Here is a 15,955-nt window from a genome sequence, read left to right as displayed (position 1 = left end):
AGGGCACCTTGGCACCAGGAATAAGAGGGGGCCCTGAGAGAGATTATAAAGGAAGTAAATTCTCTACCAGAAAGAAAGGAAGGAATGAAAGGACGAAGGAAGGAAGGAAGGGGAAAAAAATAAAAATCTAAAATTAGAATTTAGCTGAAAAACTGTACCCAATTTTTTTTCAATTATAAGAAGCTAAGTTAATCAATAATCAATCCATATTTGTTGATTGCCTAGAATGTGCTTGATACTAGGTAGGAGAAAAATACATCTCCTGATCTCTCATTGCACAGAGGAGGGAGAGAAGAGGGATGTTGGGCAAGAAAGCGAGGTAAATGGTTTTATAAAGGTGAGACAATGGAGAGTCAATCTGGTCTAGGATCAGGGAAGGATCCCTAAGGAAGTGACCTTTCAAGGAGGAGTTACCTGGGCAAAAGCTGAGAGGTAAGTGGTAAAAGAGGGATGGTAAAAGAACAGGGACAGAAAAAATACCTAGCAGAGAGAACTGAATGTGGCAAGTCAAGAGCAGAGCCTTGGTGATCTGAGAAACTTAAGAATTCTTTGCTCTGTGGAGCAAAGTGGGTATACCAGCCAGGGTCCAAAAGGAAAACAGAAACCAGGCTGGTTTTTCTAACAGAGAGACCTGGGAACTGCTTTGCAAGCATTCAGCAACAAGAGGTAGTAACTGCAGAGAGCAGGGGCCCCTAAGGCTGGGAGAACAAAGGGAGGTGGGTGGGGTAACTGGGACCTGGAAGCTTTGAGGACAGGCCAGAGCTGGACTCCAGATCTCAAAGGAAGGGACTGACCAGCAGATCCTGATTATACCTGGGAGGACATGGTGAGATTGGTTCTCGGAGAATGGGGAAAAGGCTAGAAGCTGGAACTCCTTGCTTCCAGAGTGGAGAGTTATTGGTGCATAATCGAGAATAGAAACAAAAGAAGCTGGTCTTTTCTCTCTTCTCCAAACTCTGTCTAGCACCTCTTATTGGCCAAAGTTAAATATGAGCCTACCATTCCTGTAAGAAGATCTCCGTGTGTGTATCCAGCTGTATTTTCATATGGAATTCGTCCCCCCTTATATAGTAATACTTGATTTACGTCCATATTTTCATAGTGAAAAATTGCTATATCGTTAAAATATTATAAGGTGGGTGGGAGGAGGGATGAAATAAAGGGGATTAAGAGGTATAGACTTTCAGTTACAAAATAAATAAATCATAGAGATGAAAAGTAGAGCATATAGTCAATAAAATCATAAAAACATTCTTTGGTGGCCATTGAAGACTACATTCATCGTGTTGGGCACTGAGTATTTTATAGAACTGTTGAACCATTATGTTGTACAGCTGAAACTAATATAACACTGTATGGTAATTATACTTCAATAATATATATTATATGTATAATAATATAATATATATAATCAAGTTATTTTATTCTCCATTATTTTACATTTCATTTGATCCCTGCAGTTCCCCTCCTGAGCTGGAAATATTTCATTCTGACCAAAGCCTGTTGAAAATGTGTACTGTTTACTGAGTATGCTCTCTTTTTTTTTTTTTTTTTTTTTTTTTTGCCATGTTGTCAAAGGGGCACCACTCTGGGCGCCTCACTCTTGATGGCTACTTCAGGGAGGAAAAGTATAGGCTGTTCTCTCGATGAAAGCAAGGAGAACAAACAACGAAGCTGAGTGTTTTTGCCTCTTCTGCAACTGTAAAATGTGGACACTGAGAGCAGCTTCAATCTCTTTGATCTCAAAAGCAATTTAAATTTGGAAGAGCAAATAAAGAGATGGGATTTACCCCATTCCCTTAAATCTCAATTCCTCGACATTTCTAACTAGTCCCAAAGGATGAGAAGTTCAGATTTCTGCAATTGTTGTAACAGGCGGGAAGGAACAGATAAGTTTTGTAACGTTTTTAAGTACTGAAGTCTTTATACTATGAACATTATAAACTCAGGTAATTGGCAAGAAGTTTCGCTTGGCCTTTTTTTTTTTTTTTTAAATCTTTCTCCCCAAATCATTCTACAAAATGTGAACTCCAATAATTTGTTAAACAGTGACAACCTCCAGGACCCCTCATTTTATTTTTCTTGAGCTCCTAATTCTCTTTCATAGATACTACAGCAATATTTGGAAAAGGCAGGGGAAAAAAAAAAAAAAAAAGCAAGACTTGCTTCATCACGTTAGAACATCAGAGCTGAAATATATTATGTACATAAATGCAAACCCAGAGTTTCCAAAATGGATATAATTTGCACGGCTCAATGTTTGATATCTAGATATATTTGTAACATCTCAAAAGCACTCTGGGCTGATTTTTTTAGACAGATTTTACAGAACCCAGCTTAAGTTAACAGAAGTTGTAAATTATGTCTAAGTGGACTTTATAAACAAAAGTTAAAGTTGAGCATGCAAGGGAATATTGAAAAGTTTGCATAATGCTGTCAACATCTACAGTGCCAAATGTTCATCCTTTCTTTTATTATTAGCTGAACTTTTTTCTGTATACATGGATATATGTCTAACTAAGTATGTGTGTACAGATTTATGTTTTCAAATGAAACAAAGCTGTGCAGCTATTATTGCCGGGGTCGACTGGTCTCTGCAAGCACGTGCTTCCTCGAGCCTATTAAAGTACAGTACCGACATTTCCCTCTCCTAGCTTGGTGAGTGTGATCCGACCCGAGCTCGCGTTTCTGGGAAAGCGCCTGGAGAATACCAATTTAATTTAGAAACTGCTCAGCTTAAGTGTTTGGTAGGGTTTGACAGCACTGCATCAGGTGATCAGATATATTTTCCGCGATACCACAAAGAAAGTTGGAAATGTCACCAAAAGTTTACATGAAAACGTGTTTTTCCTGCAGAGGAATGGGTTTTTAAACATCACTGCAATTTGTAACACGCGCCCGATTTCAGTGTTTTGTTACATGACGGAATTTAGTTCCTAGTTCTCTGCTTTCAAATTATTTTAGGCCTGGCGTGGGCTTTTTCTTGAATTGCAAATGTTGTGATTCTGTTGGGTACCAATAAGCTAATGGCCAAACTGAAAATTCTTGTGTGATAAAGATAAACAACTGTTTGTCTTGCTGGTTGAACTGTGGTAAAGTTGTACACACAATATTTTTCGATATCTTCCTTCTCTTCGGTATATAGGCTTTTTCATTCCTATTACATGGAGCTTTAAAAAAAGAAGTACAAAATTTTGTAGTTGGAATTGCCCTGTAATACCTTTGGGAAAAAAAAAAAATGTTAAAACATGTATCCTTCCCCACTTACACCCCCATCCCAAAACCATGCATTCACCTCAAATTTTATCGAACATAAAAAATGTATATTGAATAGTATTATATATTGTCCCTGAAATTAATGGAGGGTGGGGAGAATATTCCAGGCTAGGTGAAATCTGTCCATCAGTAACAGATATAAAAAGCTAGTATGTTTCGAGAATAGGATAATCAATTCTTTTTTTTTTTTTGGATGCTACTCTGGGGAGAGGGAAAATAGTTTAATTTAAAAATTGAACTGTTTCTCCTAAACTGGCCTACCAGATTTCTTCTCTGCCTGCCTTTTTATTGAATCCATACTTTGTATTTCAGTGGCCCATTAAATTCTTCCTGCTTTTTAGAGTTTCTTTGAAAATGCCTTGTGAATACTAAAGGAGAAAAATTTTCACTAACAGTCTCGCAAATCTCATGGACTCCCGAAAGAAGAACAGAGCTGTCTTCAGGTTTTATTTTGTTTTGTTTTGTTTGTTTTGTTTTGTTTTGTTTTGTTTTGTTTTTAAGGGAAGGGTAGAACATTAACCCATGACAACAGTGAGATAAGGCAGATAAATTTTTGAGTTCTTTTATCTGGTAAACATTCTAACGATCAACTTCAAAGACAGGACGGGAAGAAGCTTCCTTGTCTTTGTGCCAGAATGAGAGGCGAAGCTCTTTACCGCTCATATGGGAGATATGAGGAACCTTTGAATGGATCATTGCTTTTTATGAGTAGTAATGAGGTGAGAAGTATTCTGGTGTGTGGCACAGGCCTTCATTAAAAAGCGTGAAACAGAATGGCTTACGGTTAAAGGGGGTAATTTGTTCTAACATACTTGCTAAATTGTGCTGTAACCATGCCAGTTAACAGCACTATATTTTCCATAGGATTCCTGAATGCATTTGTGTGCAATTATTCTGCCCATACGAAGTTCAGGGATTTTTCCAATGGCTTATGTTAACTACTTGACAATGCTCACTCCTTTAGTGGAAAGTATATTGAGCCCCACGGTTAAAGAGGGGTGGAAGAATTCAGAGATGTTCTCATTCCCCTTCTGAAGCCAAAGGGTTCTTGTAAAATCAAAATTCACAGAACCCAAATTTAAATGAATACCATTTGCTTAAAAGGTAATATCAGAAGTAATAGCCAGTTTAATAATGACGAAGCTTGAAGTTTTACAATACGTATTATAATAAAGATAGTCCATAAGAAAGACAATCAGATTTGGTCATTTCAAGTCCGCTATTTAAAACAGGAAAAAAAAAAAAAAAAAAAAAAAAAAAAAACCCTGAAAAGTAGGAGCAGTAATTTTGCTACATTTGTGAGGAAATTCTGCCCATAGGAGAATTTGAAATTCTACAACATACCAAGAAGGTTACTTGGTCAGGTTCTTACTGGGGACATTGGACTAAGATTTTATTCATTGGAAAAATCATTCTGCTTAGAGAAACATAATTTTTTTTTTTCACATGACCAGCTATCAAAAGAGAAAATGTAGGGGAGAAATACTAAGTTTTGGACAGGGCCTAGAATTTGGGTGTATAATATGGGAAAATGGATTTATAAGTAACAACTTTTTAAAGACAGGTTTACAGTTATACTGAAAATATTATAACACTGGACTTCAAAGGGGAAAAAAAACTCCTTTGAATTTTCTAGAATTTTCTTAACAGGTAATAATACAAATATTAATTGTTTCATTTCATAACTGATGACACAATTTTATTGGAACAGCAATGTATTAACTGAATGCAATTGATATACCATCATGGACTAAAAATGGGGACAATTTTTTTAAACTGGTTAAGAAATAGAGTTTTTATTCAGGATACAATTTAGGCAATATATAATGGAGAAATATTTCCAACATCTGTTTTCAAAATGCTCAATGGGACTTAAATCTAAGCACCAAAAGACTTTACAGTGAGACAGGAAGTATCAGTGTCTGTCCACTCAGTGGAATTTCTGAGACTTAGCAGTAGGGAGGAGAATTTGAGCTTTGTCACTTTCCACACTTTTCATTATTATTATTTAGGGTTTGCGTATTTGATATTTGATATTTTGGGGAAAATATTTACAGCCACAGTTTTGTACATTATCCTAGCTTCAAAAATAAATACTGTCAAACTTAATAGAAAGCAGGCAGTGGGCCTACAATAAATGTAATAGGCTCAGCCTCGCCTTTCTATTTCTTTTTATTGGGTTTGCAGGAAAGTCTATGAAGGAAATTCTAATTGCCATTGCTCCTTGAAAATGCTCAGTCAGGTTCCTTTAGCCTTAGAGAGGGAAATGCTAGCCCTGGGCTATGTGGTAGAATCAAATGGTATTTTTTCAAGCTAAATTAAATATGTAGCATATGTACATTTTACAATGCTTAATCCTCATCATTGTACCACAGGAAGGCAAATCAGATAAGGGTTGTGATTGCATACAAAATAACATCTTACTCTATGCTAGATTCATTAACCTGGAACACTGCACAGAGAACAGAACCAATTTCTTTTATCACTGTCTCTGTAATTACTCTCAGTAATCAGAACTTCACTTTTCCTCATTTTAACACAACTGTGGACATTTTGAGTTACTTAGGAACAACTAGGATAGAAAACCTGGGATCTGATATAGGAGAAAATGTGCATTGAAGGGAATTACCATTCTTAAGCTTTCTTTTGCATTGTCTGTCATTTACATCTAACTAGAGAAACTAAAGCCCTTCAGTTTGATTCAAAGAAGCAATACAAAGGCTAAGTGGATAAGATGTGACATGAGTAAGTTTCACTGAAACTGTTCTGAGCTAAGCTTGTCCAATTCCCCTATGACATCATGGCTCCCCATGATGGAGAATTCCAGTGGCTTCATGATGTCAAATGCCTCTACTTGAGATAAACAAGTATAAAGAGACTAAAAGGCATAGATACTGGACAGAAATACTGATCCAAATATGTTGAGGCTGTATGTTATGTAATGAAAACTTTTTCTCTCTGGGGAGAAAATCCAGTTAAAATATTCCAAACAAAATATATACCTACCCTTGAGGAAAGTTTTCATTGGGAGACGACCAGTGGTTGCACTTTCCTAAGAAAGTTGGAGCCATTTACTAAAACTGTCACGTGCTCCAAATCCCTGGCAAGTGTGTAGAGACTGATGGGTGTAAAGAAATACACAAAGGTCTGTTCAGTGAGAACTACCCTAGCAGGTGAAAAGATGTTACAGCTCCATTCTGCTAGCGGGCATCGCTACTCAGATGTAAATTAATGCAGCAGAATGCATGGAAAGTTTAGCAAAACGTCTCCTTTTATTTTATTCACCAGGTACGTCTGAAAATCGGGAAACAGAAAGGATGAGGGATAAATACTTGGAATAACGCTAGACTTAGCCCAAATCTTAAAGCAGTCAATGCAGATCTTTTGTTTCCCTTTCTTTGGTTATATCCACACACCCTTCCAAAGGCCTCACGTGTGAGTCTTTGATGGATGCTAAATAAACTTAGAAATGTCCTCATTGACTCAGCACACTCAAGGTGATACTCTGGCCTCCCCAAGGTCATCTCTGCCACATCAATGCTTACCATACTTGGAATTTTCTCTCTGTTCCATCCATTCAGTGACAACCTCTGGACTTCCACTCTTTTCTTTAGATAATAATCCAAAGCCCAACTCAAGTACTTCCACACATAAACTGGACTCATAAACTCCCACTCATGTCCTGGCTATTAGCTGTATCACACATATTTGATTAGTTGAAATAATTATATTTAATTTCTCAATTTGTTATTTGTTATTTGAATTGCTCATAGATTGTTTCAGGTGTGTTTATTGTTTCATAATAAACTCCTTGAGGATACAAATCATGTATATTATAGTATTTTTGTTTTTGCCAAGAGCAATATTCAAATAAAACATAATATAAAAATAGAAAGACTAAGGAAACACACCAGACTCAGTACCTTTTTTTTTTTTTTCATTACATATATTTATATCTTTTAATGCAATTCTCCTGCCTTATTGTCTAGTTTCTAATGAATCTGGTAGTGGCCATTACTCTCTGTCTAAGAAGAAAACAGATCACAATTGGCACACCGCAGGAGGAGTCCTTGTGACAACCCCGTGAGATTTCTCCCTATACACCGTCTTTGCTCGAGATTGTATAGAAAAGAGAGAACAAAAAATGAGAGCAAAAATGGCTGAAATTTAGGATCTTTAAGATATCAGGGAAACTAATTGAGGGAGTAAAGCAGGGCGAAGACATGCTTGCATTTCTGAAAACCATTTTCTGTAAGTTCCTCAAATGCTGGATATACTGACTTAGCAAATGGAGGGCAGTGATTTGGCTTGTCTTGTTTTGGATTTCTGTACTATGAAGAAATTATGACTAAAGTGAAGGCCTACAAACAGCAAAATACAACCAATATATGTTTCTTATTAATTGAAAAACACTCAATGAACGCAATGTGTTTGTCCTATTCGTGATATTGAAATGGGTAAAAGTGTCATGATGTTCTGTCTCACCGAATGGAAAGCCTTTTATTCTTTTCATCGGAGCAACACCTCTCCAAATTATCTTACAAGCCATAAAATTATCTCTTACAGCATGATTTGCCATGCTTTAGGTTACTGGTCAAAATCTCCTTTGAATTAGTGGTCATATATATGAACCTGAAGTATTTATAATTAGGATCTCTGTGGTAAGACTAACCCATTGAATTTTCTTGTTTATGCAGCTCATAAGTGGAGGAATTTAAGGAAACTAGTAAATATTGCCTCAATATCCTTTTTGCTCGATTTCTGCATAGAAATTACAGAGACGTGCCATATTTAAGGACATTCAGCAAGACATTTTAAATCTGTAAATAAGATCCCAGCTTAATTCCAACCCTGTTTTGCACCTCAATAAGGAGAACCATAGAACATAGCTGGCTGGCTGCCAAAAATGAAGAAACTAGGATAGAAAGTCTTTCTTATATCCAAGTTAGTCAAATGAGAAAATTAAATGAATGTTCCTTATGATGTTGAGAAACCTCCATCATCCTTAGGCCAACTCAAATCATTCTAGTTTTCAAGTTAATATTTCTAATTCAAATAAATAACTGTGAAATGGCTTAAACTGTTTGTCCCAAATGCTTTCTGGTGGTGGGGACAGGGTCATGCTAATGAGTTTCCTAGGCTGTCCACAACTTAGAAGCAGATCGAAAGTGTTCACTTCCCTTGCAATTTTTTCTTTCCCAATAGCAACACGCTAAAAACCCAAGCATTTATATTATATTATTATAATTTTTTAAATTGCTGATCTGAAAAACGTTTCTCTAATTAGTGTCTTTGCAAAATTGAACACAGACAGATTGTAATCCTTCATTTACTGATTTTATGTTAATGCTATTACTCAGCATATGTTGGCTACGTTTAAGCCATTACAGTAAAAATTAAAATGAAAGTCATATGATTTATCCCCCTTTAAAAGTGCTCAATCGGTCCTAATAAAAGTCGAGAGTACCAAATACCAGATGTCTGATTTAAAAGAAATTCTAACAAAAAGGAAAACCCTCCCATTATTCTCTTAAGATATTTTGTTTGAGATTAATGCCATCCAAGGTAAACATTTACATATAAATACAGTTGTATGGATGTATTTGACTTCAGTTAGAAGATTAAGGTAGGAAAAATAAAAATATATTAATATTGGTCTTGATTGTTTTAATCTCCGTCTTGACAAATAAACCTGCACCGCTTCTGTCACACATCATAAAGCTATCTTGGTATTTTAAAAGAAAATGACAATAGTTGGAAATTTTTATACTGCAGAAATTCAGGGGACGTCTGGCTGGCTCAGTGGTCGAGCTTCCGACTCTTGATGTCAGAGTTGTGAGTTCCGGACCCACGTTGGGTGTAGAGATCACTTAAATAAGAACTTTTAGAATGCAAGAGGTCAGGGGCACCTGGGCAGCTCATTCTGTTAAGCATCTGACTATGGATTTTGGCTCAGGTCACCATCTCACGGTTGGTGGGATCCAGTCCCGCATTGGTCTCTGCACCGACAGCACAGACCCTACTTGTGATTCTCTCCCTCCCTCTCTCTCTCTGCCCCTCCCCCCCACTCGCGCTCACACTCTCTCTTTCTCAAAAATAGAATGAAGATGGGAAGAATGGGAATACAAGATATAATCAAGATAGATATTTATAATCAAGTTTTGTTCATTATTTTCCTTCAAACTTTCTTTCCTCCTCACTATTTAATTCTCAGTATAATTTCTAGCCAACATCCATTGTCTGGGAAAATAAATTCCTAGTTCTACAGAAAGATGTTTTCCAAAGAAAGAGCCAATAAAGACATCTACCTTTTTTTGGGGTTTTGTTACATTTGAACTCAGCTACTCCATATCTACCACTCCCCCAACAGTTATTTCCCTCAACTCCGTATCTTTGCCCCTATCCTTTTTTTCTTTTTTTTTTTCCTAAAACAACTCTTTCTCCAACAGTTGAAATGCACTCCTCAAAGATGATCTCGCATAGCAATCCTTTAATACTTTTTTTTTTTCCTCTGATTTTTCCTCCCTCCCCACTGCCCTGACTGTAATTCTGTTCTGGTCATCACCAGCGATAAGTTCCCAAATGTATCTGCCTTTCCTCCTGAACATAGCAAGATGACATCCCCCAGCCTCCTTTTCAGTGAGGTATAGCCATGTGATGGTAGACTGGCCAATGGGCTGTCAGCAGAAGTCCTAACACCCTGCCGTGTGAGCCATTACTGTCTCTTCTGCTGGTTGGATTTGATTTGCAGAATTCAGATTATGGAAGAAGCCACATGCTGGAGGTGGCACAGCTGGAGTTCCTAAAGACTGTGCAATAGAGTCTGCTCCCCTTCCCATCCGCCACCCTCTGTTGCCGATTGAATTTCTCTGTTTATCTACTGAGATTTCTGGGCAGCTGATATTAACTTAACTAACACAATGATAATTACGACCTATCCATTGACTGAATATCCATAACACTTGGTGTTGTTCTTGTCACTGTCTACATTCTCCTTATATATCAATGATACTTCTTCTTGCCCCTTTCTTCTTAAGGTCAGGAGCTACCTTCTTTTTCAGCTTTTATTCCTTGCATTATTAAGCACAGTCTCTCGTACAAAGTAGCTCCTTAATGAATTGTCCTGTATCCATCAATTTCTGTTAATTAGACGACTACCCCAAACTAATGGAGTCTCTTGGTTCACTCATTTTTTAATCATTTATGTGTTCTAAGTATTTATTTATCCCCTACCGCATGTCAGGGCAACAGACACTTGGGGTATCTGCCCAGCTTAAACTGATTCTCCTTTTTTGAGACCTTAGGAAGGTCCATAAGGGGTAGATTTCCAACAGCCATAGTTACCCCCCAATGAGCTTGTAGCTGACTTGGCCAGAGTTGATCATGTCGCTCAAGCTGGGCCAAATAGATTCTGTCCCAAGAGGTGTTAGAAAGTAACACGTTAATCTTTTATCGTGGCTACAATTGTCTCATATATACTGGGAGGAGAAGGCAGGTATATAATACCATATCGGCCAGAGAAGCCCAAAAATGCTAGTCTATGTAGCAAAGAAGAAAAATAAAATAAGCACCAAGAAAGAAGCCTTGAGCCCTATAGGCTCTCTAGGCTTGTTTTGCCATTTTTTCCTCAGGCCAGGCTAAATTCAACCATGCTCTCTATAGCCTTATACCTTGCCTGTTTTGTAGAAGTTCTCTCAAAAATGATTCCTGCTACTTACAGTTAGTATAGCTTCAATTAATAAAACAAAACCTCTTGCTTCCCCCCAGGGATAAAATGGTGAACAAGAGATACATAGATCTTACCCTTCTGGTAAGGTCAGTAGGTGGTAATTCAGTAATATATTGCTAGAGGGAAAAAGGAACTTATCTTGGAGATGCTCTTGGATGCTGATTTTCCTCCTCCAGATGAATGAAATGTGGAGGTGTTTTCTTTTATATTACACATTGAACAAGAGTTTTTTATTCCCCAGGGGAATATCCCTTTCTCCTATCCTGATTTCTTCCTCTTGTCATTTGCCATTTGACAGTGCTACACAATCGTAAAATCAACCATCAGCAAAAGAAGCTAAAATACATCAATGTTGGAGAGAGAGAATGGTGGGAAGCTTTGGATGGAGATGATGGTGTTGACAAAGAGACAAGGTGGAACGTTATAAGACATTAGTGAGATGAAGGAGGCAGACTGTAGGGACTAATTACACACATGTACAGCAGAGGGAAGGGTAAAGATGGCTGAGTTTCCAGTCCAAGTCGCTAGGAAACTCCGTAAGACCAGGATGCTGGTGTAAGGGAAAGGCGATACGTGACATATCACTGTGTTTCAGAGTCTCAACCCTCAATGTGTATCAAGATACTCTGGAGAGCTTATGCTTATTCTGGAAATTCAAATGTCCCACCTTAAGCCCTAGAATTTAAGACTACCTGGTCAGGCGTGAATTCTGTCCTACGTGTTTAAAAAAAAAAAAACAAACAAAAACAAACAAACAAACAAAAAAAAAAACACCTCATCCCTCCCCAGTGATTTCCATGTTTTGATGAGGTTGAAACAAACTTTTACATGTCTGGACCTTCCATAAATGTGTGTTTGCTTGTTTCTAAAAGATGATTCCATTGAAAATAATAAAACATGGTACTAAAAACTGGAAAGCTGTGCCATTTAGTATAAGGAGTTGTAAATTAAGGCGGAGGATGAGGAAGGAATGACAAAGAGATGACGGAAAAGCATCCATAAAGTAAGACACACGGTTGAAAGATAAACTTCAAAAGGATAGAGTCTGTAAGTCCTGCTCTTGCCATTTCTTTCCTTTACCTCACATGCTGAAGCTCCTGATGACTCAGAAAATCCCGGAGGTGGTGAGGCTGACGACCCTGGGAAGTAGTTGAAAACTTCACTTCAGTCCCTTCCTTCTGCTCAATCCTCAGCCTTTCCAGTGCCTCTCAGAGCATGACAGGCTTGCCAGTTCCTTTCACTTAAACAGATAGCTGCTCCTCAGGACTCGGACCTCCACTTGGCAAGTTCTCTGGGATGGGAAATAAGAAGATCGTAAGCTAGGGTAATAGCCAAAAACGTTGTTAATAGATAATTCGCTATTACATGATACCTCTTACTAGACATTGGATGAATACGTGGCCACTTAAGAATCAACTAGAACTTTGTTTCTCTTCTTCTCTCCAAAAGGCAAAAAAAGAGAAGAGACTTTGTCCACCATTTATTGCCCTGAGCATAAACAGGAACTGAAACCAAACCTAGTTTTCTCCTCCCATACAGACTAGACGAAACAGACATGTATCAGAGGAGCAGAAACCATGTAATGAAAAAAGTGGAAAGTAATAGGTTTGATTTTGATGTGAAGTATTTTACAGATACCCCAAGTCAAAATTACTAGCAGTTAAAATGACAGATGTCCTCCAAGAATGGATGAGTGTGTGTGTGTGTGTGCGTGTGTGTGTGTGTGTGTGTGTGTGTGTCTGTCTATCTCTAAGGACAGGAACAGATTCCTTTTCAAAGGAGTGGCAGAAAAAAAAAAAAACATATCATGCCACCTAGTGGCAGAAAATAAGCCGATTCCTTTTAATGGCTCAAAGCCCGCTTTGCTTTTCATCAGAAAAAGCAAATTAATTCATTAATATAGTGGACCTTGATTTTGCAAATTACACAGTAGATAAAATTAAATATCATGTCTGTGCTTTAGTTTTTCAGCCACCAATGGCATTTAAAAAATTGGTGAAGTTTCGAGAGTCCTGGAGTCAGAGTTAGGATAACTCTCATTTCTCTTTCTAACCAGATCACTTAACCATCCTGGAGATCATTTCTGCCACCAAAAGGGCAGGATAGATGAACCTAACCTGTTATCGTGCTCTTAAATTCCACGTTTCAAAGTAAGCAATAGGCCATATAATAAGGGTACTCTTATCTAATGTAGTTTCTTGTGACGAAGAAGTCAAGCCACCATATTTACTGACCAAATACTTAAATACATCATTTACTTTCCACACCCTCAACCCCATCCCAGTTACATTTTACAGACTCTACTCTTCATCCCAAGCCCTTATTTATTGATACTTCTCACTATCAGCTACCTGTTGCCTATAGCCCCTTGATTACAATTTTTAATTTCTGTGAATATCAGTGGTGCATATTTCTAACTTACATAAATGTCCACATATTTCCCTTTTCCCTTGGAAATAAGATAAACTATTCCTCAAAGAGGAAATAAAGTGGAGTTATTATAAAGTATATTATAAAGTATAATTTCCCCTTCTCTCAGCTCTCTCTTATAATATACATCCAAGGGTGACCCTGCTAATCGGAATTAGGAAAGGCATTCTAAACCAGCACTTAATCTGAGCTCTAATAAACAGTCTGTTCTTGGAGCCAAGAAACAAGCATGTTAAGATTTTTTTTTAATTCCAAAAAAAAATAAAAAATCTCTTAAGATCTAATATCTTAATTATTCCAAAGTGATGGAACATTTCTCCAAAGCAACTGTTTAAAAAGCGTCCGAGTCATCTGCAGAAAAGTCTTTTCATTTGGGAATCTGACTTTCTCTACATCAGAGCCTTGCCTCTCGCCCCAGCCCCCAACCAATAGCAGGAATAGTAAAGAACGTTCTAAAGAGCCAAAATGGCTGATGCAAGAACATAGTTACAGGATCTAAACGGCGATCTTTGGATTATACTTCAGCCTTCCTGTGTCATCACTATTGCCAACACAGAGTGTCACAGGTGAAATTATGCAGGGAGGGGTAATCAGTATTTCTTCTCTAAACTGGCAAATAGTGAATAAATGGGACAAACAGAGGAAGGGGACAGTATCTGCGTTGGTCCTCAAAGTACACAGAGGGACTGGCAAAGAGAGTCATGTTGAATGGTGCTCACACCATCCTGATGCAAACTCATAAGATAGAAATAATTTTCTCAAACATGCCTATCACTGTATCTATTTGTTCAGGCTCCCTTCCTAAACTTGCCCAGATGTTTTTCAAACCTCCAACCACCTCCTCAGACATGCACACAAATGCACTTCACTTTTCCCCCTAACACTTTATATCTCTATTTAAAACCTTCAGCCCCTTATAGTATATGTTACTTGTTAGTCTATCTCACTAGATTGTTATTTATAGGAGGCAGGGACCTTATCTTTGTTAAACTTAAGACCTACTACTCTGGTATATAACAGGCATTTTAAAAACTTTTATTGAATTGAATAGACTGTTAATTTATTATTTTTTTATTTTATTTTTGAGAGAAAGAGCCCATGCACATGCAAGGTAGGGGCAGAGAGAGAGGGAGAGGGACAGAGAACACCAAGCGGGCTCCACGCTGTCAGGGCAGAGCTCAGCATGGGATTCGATCTCACAAACCATGAGATCATGACCTGGGTGGAAATCAGGAGTCAGGTGCTTAACCCACTGGTGCCCCTAGCCTGTGTTAATGTAAACAGTTTGTTATTAATACTGGGGTCAGATGATTCTGTCTTACTCCCTGTTTTTCATTGCTAAGGGGCTGTTTATGCCCAATAACAGGGTTTCATAAATAAAATACCCTTCTATTCCATTTGGAACTATTAGAAAATACTGCTTGCTTTGCTACTATTTTCAGAGTATAGTCGTCAAAGTACTCTACTGACTTAAACATTTCCATTAACTGGGACCAACTAGGAAGCCTCTTCAGTGAGGTCAGAGGCAAAAATCAGAGGTATTTCTTCCCTCCATTTTCAGAATGTTATAGGGTAGGGCAAAATTTTTGTTTTTCTTCAAACACTTCATTTCTTTCTCTCCTTGTCCAGAGTCAGATCTTTGAGCATTACACTTGAGACATGGTAAAATGTAGCCTGAGAAATATGTTGTTTGATTGTTGATGATGTTTGCTATACAAATAGTTCACTCCAGAAAAATCTCAAAGAACAACCTAAGTTTTTTTCCTAGAAAGGATCTATCAGTTCCCATAAATAGAGCCAAGAATAAAAGTCTCTGATGCTTTGACCTTGGCATGCTACTAAACAGAAGCTAGGAACTTGGAGCAAGGGACGGGGAAGGGCAGATGGGCAGAAAAGACAGGAGAGATGCCTCCATAGACTTTGACTTGACGCTAGCTCTGTGTGAATTAAAAGGTGACACAGTGGAGAAATTCTTGGCAGCATTTTCCAGATTTCACACATCTTTATAAAAGGCTAACATTAACGTTATTTTCCAGTGAAATCATCTTTCTGGGACTGGTGTATACACATCCTTCCATATATTGGAGAAAACCATCAGGTGGCCACATTCACAATGTTCTTGGGTTTCTAGATATGAATGAAGAAACAGTAATCACTATGTGCTTATTAAGGCATACCCAAGTTTATATCAAAGGTGGGCTATTGGTACTATCTAACTAATAGCTTGTACATATGATACTAGTTTTCACTCATGCATTGCATTGTAAGACTCCTCTGCTGGATTGCCCCTACCTTGAGGGCAATGCTATTTGCTATTTTCTCTTATCTTATCCCTCCCGTGGTGGCTCACAAATAGTAATTACACCCTCGAACAAATTCTACGTTTGGGAAAATCTTGAGTTTATTACGCATGAAACGCTGCTAACACTAAAAGGAGTTAAGGCAGGAGAAAAAAGTAGACGTGATTTGAAAAGGGGAAGTAATTACACAAGGAGGTAAAGAATTTTTGTGCCTAGCTTC

This window comes from Lynx canadensis, chromosome B1, assembly GCF_007474595.2.
Source record: "Lynx canadensis isolate LIC74 chromosome B1, mLynCan4.pri.v2, whole genome shotgun sequence".
Classification (NCBI taxonomy): domain Eukaryota; kingdom Metazoa; phylum Chordata; class Mammalia; order Carnivora; family Felidae; genus Lynx; species Lynx canadensis.
This window is presented reverse-complemented; position numbering follows the sequence as displayed.